The sequence below is a fragment of the Pinus tabuliformis genome, chromosome 1_2, assembly GCF_031772625.1.
Source record: "Pinus tabuliformis cultivar Carrire ecotype Pingquan chromosome 1_2, CPIR1, whole genome shotgun sequence".
Taxonomy (NCBI): domain Eukaryota; kingdom Viridiplantae; phylum Streptophyta; class Pinopsida; order Pinales; family Pinaceae; genus Pinus; species Pinus tabuliformis.
This window is the reverse complement of record NC_142298.1, coordinates 107,514,850-107,524,437: the sequence shown is the minus strand read 5'-3', so window position 1 is coordinate 107,524,437 and position 9,588 is coordinate 107,514,850.

Genomic DNA, 9,588 nt, shown 5'->3' with positions numbered 1-9,588 from the left:
ACATATATCCCTATGCCCAAAAGAGTGAAATTCAATGCATGGTTGCAGAAATGCTAGAGGCTGGTGTAATTCAACCGGGTCAAAGTTCTTTCTCTGCTCCAGTACTATTAGTGCACAAGAAGGATGGATCATGGCACATGTGTCCAAATTATAGGGAGCTCATCAAGCTCACTATTAAAGATAAGTTTCCCATTCCTATCATTAATGAATTACTCGATGAATTGCATGGATCCATTTACTTCACCAAGTTGGATGTTCATTCAGGATATATTCAAATTAGAATGAAAACTGAAGACATTCCGAAATCAACATTTAGAACTCATGAGGGTCATTATGAATTTTTGGTTATGCCTTTTGGCCTTACCAATGCACCTTCAACATTTCAAGGTTTGATGAATTCCATTTTCAAACCATTCCGTAGAAAATTTGTGTTAGTATTTTTTGATGATATACTAATGTACAACAAGTCCTAGAAGGATCATGTTGAACATGTTGACAGGGTGCTACAACTATTGGAAGAGAAAGAATTATATGCAAAAAGATCCAAATGTTTCTTTGGAGTACAAGAGGTGGAATATCTGGGTCATATTGTATCTCATGAAGGAGTTAAGGTAGACCCTAGAAAAATTAAAGCCATTAAGGAATGGAAAATCCCCACATCCATAAAGCATCTACGAGGATTTCTCAGGTTGATAGGGTATTATCACAAGTTTGTTAAGAATTATGGGAGAATAGCAGCACCTCTAACAACATTATTGAAGAAAGATGCATTTTCATGGACTCCAGAAGCAACAAAGGCCTTCGAGCATCTTAAAGAGGCAATGTGCCAAGCACCGGTCTTAGCTAAATCGAACTTCACAAAAACCCTTATTGTGGAATGTGATGCTTTAGGAAATGGAGTTGGTGTTTTTTTAATGCAAGATGAAAGACCCATTGCTTTTGAAAGTTGTCCAATCAAGCGAAAGTTTTTACACAAAGCTATTTATGAGAAGGGAATGTTGGCAATACTCCATGCACTTAATAAATGGTGACCCTATCTAATGGGAAGACAATTGAAGGTAAAAAGGGATCATGATATCCTTAAATACTTTTTAGAACAAAGATTATCCTCTGAAGAGCAACAAAAGTGGGTCACAAATATATTGGGTTATGACTTTGAAAGCATCTACAAAAAAGGGAAGCAAAATGTGGTGGCATATTCGCTCTCAAGAAAGGATGAGGATGTGGAAGCATTGTTGTGCACCATTTCTATTATCCAACCAGATTGGATAAACGAAGTAAGGGAGGAATGGAAGAATGACGAAGAAGTGTGGGAACTTATTAGAAAGTTACAACAAGATTCCAGTACGTCTGATACATTTAGCTGGAAAAATGATTCGTTATGGTACAAAGATCGATTATACCTCTGTAAGAATTCCCAACTAAAAAAAAAGATTCTTATGGAATTGCACACTTCTCCGTTAGGAGGGCACTCAGGATTTTTAAAAACTTACCATAGGGTTAAGAAGGAATTTTTTTGGGATGGCCTTCAATCAAACATTCAAAAATTTGTGGTGGAATGTTTGGTTTGCCAACAAAATAAAGTTGAAACAATTAAGACACCGGGTCTATTACAACCTTTATCCATTCCAAGCCAATGTTGGGAGGAGGTTTCAATGGATTTTATCATAGTTTTACCCAAGTCTGAGGGAAAGAGTGTCATCATGGTGCTAGTTGACAGACTTACCAATTATGCACACTTTTGTGCATTATCACATCCATTTAAAGCCATTACAGTTTCTACTGCATTTATGGAAACAATTCAAAAGCTACATGGAAACCCAAATATTACTGTAAGTGATAGAGATCCCATTTTCACTGGAAATTTTTGGACATAATTATTTTCTTGTCTTGGTACTTAGTTAGCTCATAGCTCATCTTATCATCCTCAATCTGATGGGAAACTGAGATAGTAAACAAATGTTTGGAAGGATATCTTTGTTTCTTTGTATCTGATAAATAGACACAATGGGTCAAATGGTTGCCTCTAGTTGAATGGTGGTATAACACTTCCTTCCATACAGCAACAAAAATGACCCCATTAATGGCACTTTATGGATATCAGCCACCATCCATCACATCATATTTAAGAGAAAATTCTAAGGTTCAAACAGTGGAACATCGCATCGAACATCAACAACAAGTCCTTTAACTCTTAAAGGATAACCTCGTGTTGGCATAGAATAGAATGAAACAACAAGCAGATCAACATCACAGCAAAATAAGTTTTGATGTAGGTGATTGGGTATTCCTACAGCTACAACCATACAAGGAAATGTTCGTTAAGAAAGCTAAGAGGGATAATAAATTATCACCAAAGTATTATGGTCCATACAAGGTGTTGCAAAAGATTGGTACTATGGCATACAAATTAGATCTTCCTGCAACTTCTTGATTGCACCCAATTTTCCATGTTTCATCTTTAAAGAAGGTTATAGGCGACAATCTCCCAGTTCAAACAATATTGCCGGAACTTGACGAGGAAGGAAAAATTATATCTGAATCGAAAGCAGTCACAAAACCAAGAACTCGACAGCTACGAAATTGATCAATTTCGGAGTATCTTATCAAGTGGAAGAACTTATCCGCTGAAGATTCCACATGGGAGGATGAGAATTTCATACAGAAGCATCCAGAACTGCTCAAGCATTGAGGACAACACTTTTTTGAAGGAGAGGAACATGTTGGGTCCCTATAATACTAGTGATTACCCCATTACTATTATAGTTGCATCCCTTATTAATATTGTTGTGCCCCTATTGTCCCCATGTTGTTATTACTGTGCCCCATAGAATCCCTCTATTGTTATTTTTGTGGCTTTATATTATTATTGTTAGGTCGGTTGGGTTATATTGTGACTCCTTAGACTCCTATATATAGAAAGGATGTTTTTTCATTTGAATCATCCAAGAATTGTTCATTTATGTAATGTAAAGGAGGTTTCCCCCTCGAAGAGGCTGAATTCTAAGGCGTTGATCTATCTTTTCTATCTTTTCTTGAGATGGTTTCATGACACGTTGATTGGAAGAAGTCCTAACAGCATATCGAGACTCGAAGGATCAACATAGTATTTTAGTCCCAACATGATGTTAACCATGTTGTGGTTGTTGGAAATAATACTGAGAGGGGGGGGTGAATCAGTATTATCAGATTAATCAAACTTTTTAAATGCTCAGAAACATATACGCTACTTCAGTTAAGTGAACCAGCGTGTACACGCTACTGTGACGAAGTAAAACAGCGTATAGGAAGAAAACTCACAATTTAGTTAGCTTATTCTTCAATTAAGTGCATCAGGACATTATTCATCACATTAACAGTAAACATGTGCAGTATAACAGAACAGATAAAAAGCCACACACATGAACACCAAGATATAAGGTGGAAACCCAATGTGGGTGAAAACCACCTGCTGCAAGTTGTCTCTATCTTTCTTTAATATGAAACTTCAGTTTACAATCTTTTGTACTGGTGCAGCCTTATACCAGTACGCAGGCTACAACCTGCAGAAGGCTTCAACCTTCTCTCGTTCTCCAAACTTCCTTGGAAGGGAGCTCCAACCCCCTTTGCTCCTGTACTAGCCAAGATACTAGTACGTAGGTGCTGACCTACAATCTTCCTTCTTTCAGGTATCACTTTTCATACATTTTCAGACTTGGATATTCCTGAAGCACAACATTACAATCTGAAGACCACAATTCATTCAATTTCCACAACAGATCATTGAAGCATAAAACAACCAAACTTTGAATCACTGAACCACTGAACCCTGTCAATCACCAGTTACCAGAACACAGAGCAGACTACAGAACTCTGCAATAACAATCAGACCCCACTGTAAACCCAAAATCAAGCTTCAAAAGATATACGCTACTTTAATGAGCACAACCCGCGTATACACGCTCTTTTACCGAAGCCAACCTGCGTACAGATCTAAAAATAAACTTTCTCAATTTGCAGCTGTACCAGACATTAGTTAGACCCAGAACATAACATTGCGACAATATGCAGATCTAGAAATACGCATAATCAACCATATCATGATAGTGCATTTCAAACCATTAGATCCCGATCTATCCTTAGATCTAGTCTTCCATCAACCGATGTGATCTCTCCTTGGCTTAGATCAAGCAACTCAGAACCTGCATATCAGATCTCTTTCTCTCTTAGATATTCAAGCCTTGTCGAAAGATGATTTTGCCTAATGATCTTCTTCTCCTTATATAGCCTTAGGCCTTTCTCAATACCAAGAGCCAAAACCATAGTAACACAATACCATCAACTTTAAAACTAGGGATCGACACGCCCGTCGAGACATAATGGTCCGAAATCATAGGCACAACTTCCAAGGACTAACCACCATGAACCAAAGGAACCTTTCCACATACACGCGCTTTTTCTGAATCGAACTAGCGTGTACACGCGACTTGGGCTTAACGAAACGGCGTGTATGAGCTTCCTTGGCATGTTGTACTGAGATCTGTCTTCTGATTAAGTTGCCATCACCTGTACCAACCTCTGAGCACCTGTACCATCCTCTGAGTGAGTTGCCATCAAGGACAACACTTGAATCATAATGCCAACAATCTCCCCCTTTGGACTTGATGGCAACCACCACACCAAGTCACTCTCCCCCTTTGACATCAAGGGCAAAGGGCTATGCTCCCCCTGAGGACATGCTGATACCTCTGCTTGGCTGTGCTGACTCGTGCTCCCCCTGACAGTAGGCCAGATCTGCAAAAGATGTTCTTCAACAAGAACCAAGACTTATACACCATAAGGGACCTTTCTATCACCAAAGGACTCAATACATACATCCATAACATATCAGAAACAACCAATTATATTACAGCATTCATCCCAGGCATAGTGGGGAAACCAACATAGGCCGTTACATGACCTTGACACCATAAAAGAGATATGACAAGAGAGATACATGACATAGAGACAACAGATCTAGACCAAGACTTAGGAAAGGCACCAGCAGCATCTGATAAACATCTTGTTAGATCAGCAACCAGAATTTCTTTCTGAGCTCCTTCTCCTGAAACCAAAACATCTGAATGCCAACAATGCTTTATGAGACTTTTAAGCTGCTCCCCCTGAACCTGTGCCTGTTGCACTCCCTGAAACTGTGCCTGAAGAATTCTGACATTCCCATTGCTGTTCAGAACTTCAGAGTTTTCCCTTGCTGTTCAGAACTTCATATACGCGATTTATCCTGTATAAAACAGCGTATGTACGCGGATATTCTTTCTGCAACAAGCGTCCAGTATACACGCGACTTACCCAGCATGAATCCGCGTATATACGCGCATATCCCTTCCGTAACCTGCGTATACCAACTTTTTGTAGAACAAACAAACTTCAACAACAGGATGAAGCATCAACTACTCCCAGCTTTTGTCTGAGATATTCAAAAGTTTCCCTGGGCAGTGGTTTTGTGAGAATATCAGCAACTTGCTCCTTAGAAGGAACATACTCCAACTTGACCTTCTGCTCAAGCACTTGTTCCCGAAGAAAATGGTACTTGATTGGTATGTGCTTGGTCTTTGAGTGCATGACTGGATTCTTTGAAATGCTGATTGCACTTGTATTATCACATAAGATAGAGACAGGTGGAGTGCAAGTGATTTGAAAGTCCTGCAAGGTCTGCATCATCCAAAGAAGTTGTGTGCAACAAGATGCTGCAGCCACATATTCTGCTTCAGCTGTAGATAAGGCAATCGAACTTTGTTTCTTGCTGAACCAAGATACTAATCTGGAACCCATGAAGAAAGCACCTCCACTTGTGCTTTTCCTATCATCCACACTTCCAGCCCAATCTGCATCTGTGTAAGCATGAAGAGTGAGATCTGTATTTCTAGGATACCATAAGCCATAGTTTTGGGTCCCTTGAAGATATTTGAAGATTCTTTTGACTGCCTGAAGATGAGTTTCCTTTGGGTTGGCTTGAAATCTTCCAACCATTCCTACTGCATGTGTAATATCTGGTCGAGTACCTGTCAAATAAAGCAAACTCCCAATCATGGATCTATAAGTGGGTTGGTGGACTGCTGCTGATTCATCATTTGCACTGAGGCTGCATCCTGTAACCATGGGTGTACATACTGGCTTTGACTCTTCCATGCCATACTTCTTCAAGATCTGCTTGAGGTATTTGGTTTGAGACAAGAAGATACCTCCTTCATTTTGTTGGATTTGCAATCCAAGAAAATATGTCAATTCTCCAAGAAGTGACATTTCGAATTCTTTCTGCATAACCAAGGCAAAGTTTTGACTCATAGTCTCTTCATTGCTGCCAAAAATAATATCATCTACATAAACAACAAGAATTAGCAATTTGTTATTTTCAACTTTTATATAGAGATTGCTATCTGCTGATCCTTTTGAAAAGCCTTGTTGGTGAAGATATTTGTCCAACCGATAGTACCAAGCCCTTGGAGCTTGTTTGAGCCCATAGAGAGCCTTTTTCAATCTGCATACAAGGTTTGGATCATTCCCAAGAATGAACCCATCTGGCTGCTCAATATATACTTCTTCTTCTAAGTCTCCATTCAGGAAGGCTGATTTCACGTCCATTTGAAATACCTTGAAGTTTTGAAAGCTTGAGAGAGCAAGGAACATTCGGATGGCCTCTAGTCTTGCCACAGGAGCAAAGGTCTCTTCAAAATCTATTCCTTCTTGCTGTGCATACCCTTTACAAACAAGTCTGGCCTTGTTTCTAATTACTTCTCCATTTTCATTTAACTTATTCTTGAAGACCCATTTTGTTCCTATTACATTCTTATCTTTTGGTCTAGGAACTAATTCCCAAGTGTTGTTCCTTTCGATTTGCTCAAGTTCTTCATCCATTGCTTTGACCCAACATTCATCTTTGCATGCTTCTTTCACATTTTGTGGTTCAATGGAGGAGAGTAGAGCCAAGTAGCTTGAAGCTTCTGCAAGTGTCCTTCTTGTTTGTACTCCTGCTTCTTTCTGCCCCACAATCTGAGTTTCTGGATGATTCTTTTGGACATATCTGGATGGAGTCTTCTCTTCTATTCTTGTCTGCTCCTCTGGTTCTTCTTGAGATTCTTCTTCTTCTTGAGGTTCTTCTTCTTCATCATTTCGCCTTTGAGAGTAACCTTCATCTTCTTCAATGTCTTCATGATGAACTTGCCTAGGAATATATCCCTTCTCATCAACCACTATATCAATACTGTCAACAATTCTGCCAAGTCTTTTATTGTAGCACTTGTATGCTTTGCTATGTGGAGAATAACCAAGAAGAATGCCCTCATCTGCTCTAGGTTCAAGTTTGCCAAGTTGCTCATCAGTATTCTTAATATAACATTTGCTCCCAAAGATTTTGAAATGCTTCACGGAAGGAGTTTTACCACTCCAAAGCTCATGAGGTGTTTGAGTGCTGTTTACTCGGACATTTGTTTTGTTAAGAATGATAACAGCAGCATGTGCAGCTTCACCCCAGAAGGTTGCAGGAGTACCTGATTCATCGAGCATAGCACGAGCCATTTGTTGGATAGTTCTGTTCATTCTTTCCACAACCCCATTTTGCTGAGGAGTTCTAGCTGTAGAGAATTCTCTTCTTATCCCATGTTCATCGCAGAAATCGAAAAATTCATTTGATGTGAACTCCCCACCTCTGTCAGATCTGAGGCACTTAATTTTGTGTCCTGATTCATTTTCAGCCAATGCTTTGAAGGATTTGAATTTTTCGAATGCTTCATCTTTGTGCTTCATAAGCCCTAACCAAACAAACCTTGAGAAATCATCAATGAATAATATCAGATATTCTTCTCCTCGAGGTGTCCTTTTCCTAAATGGACCACATACATCTGTATGGACTAGCTCAAGAGGCAAGCTAGCTGATCCTTCCTTCTCTGGAAAGTTAGTTCTGGTTTGCTTTCCAAACTGACAAGATTTGCATATGGTGTTGTCTGGAATTTTGATATCTGGAAGATCGCGAACTGCCTGATATTTGCATGCTTTCCTTATTTGTGAGAAGCTTAGATGTCCCAACCTTCGATGCCATAACCAGTGCTCTTCATCCTTGCTAAGATAGCATTGTTGTTGTCCTTCTTCAAATATGTACAGATTATTTGGAGTTCTTTTGCCTTTGAGAACTGTTTTACCTGTATCAAGATCACGAACAAGACATCCATTCGATCTGAAAATAACCTCGGTTTTTTGATCACACATCTGGCTGACACTTAGAAGATTATGCTTCAATCCATCAACATACAAAACATTTCCAGCCTTGACCTTTTCTTTCAAAGGAGCAATACCTTTTCCTTTTATAGTTGCAGGAGTATCATTTCCAAAAGAAACTTTCTTTCCCTTTTCTAAAGTAGAATAAGATTCAAGTTTTTCTTTATCACCTGTCATATGTTTCGAACATCCACTGTCAATGTACCATAGATTTTCCTGTCCTTCTGCATAAAACGCTATCCCACATCTTTCTGTCTGAGGTTCTTTTATTCTCCATTTTTTGGTGCTCGTGGCTTGTTCCTTTTTCTCCTGAAACCTGCTCCTGCATTCAGATTCTTTATGACCAAAATTATTGCAAATAGAACATTCAACTTCATTTTCAAGAACCGAAAAGTTGTTATAGGTCCTCTTTGTAATCCCTGTCATACTTCTTTGTTTTTGAGCTTCCCTAGTCATGATTGTTTTATATGCAACACATTGAGCTGCTTTGTGACCAAAGTTATGGCAAGAAAAGCATTGTCCATTGAAGAAGCTTCTGCGGTTATTGAATCTACCAGCCAACTGATTGTAATTTCTATTTTCATCTATTCTTGTGCCAAACTGAGAAGATTTTACCTGTGGTTGGTTGTAGCTTTTGTTCACCCTTAAGAAGGATTGTCCCTGATAGTTTCTGTTTGTAATTCGTCCCTGCTTTACCTGATTATCTTCATTGTTCTTCTGCTCATTTCTTCTTGCTGCATCAAGATAACTTTTTGAGGTGGATGCTTGAGAGGTTTCTCCATTATAGCCCAAACCTGTCTTGTTTAGAGGAGACCGCTGCACATTGATAATCTCATCCAAAGTTTCAGATCCTTTGACAAACTTAAGATTAATAGTTTTTGTTTTCTCAATTTCTTTTCTGAGACCAACAATTTCACCTTCTAGTTTTTCAAGATGTTTTTCCTTTTCATCAATTTGAAATTGCAAAGTATCAATGATCACACTCTTTTCTTCTATGCATCTCTTGAGTCTAGTAATTTCATTATAGAGATTATCCACATCTACAGCATCCTCATAATCATCATCTTCAAATGCCATTAATAGCTTATATTTATTACCTTGTTCATCTTCATCACTGTTTGATAAGCCATCACTATCTTCATGGGTGTAGTAGCTTTTCTTATTTGCACTTTGTTTCTTATTCCATCTAGCAGGTTCTTTTCCTTTATCCTTATTAGGACATTTTGCAGCATAATGACCTACTCTTCCACAAGCAAAGCATTTGAAAGGTAGCTTACCTCTGAACCTTCCAGCACCCCTTTGAAGATTTCTGACAAAATTTGATTCTTCTTCCTCTTC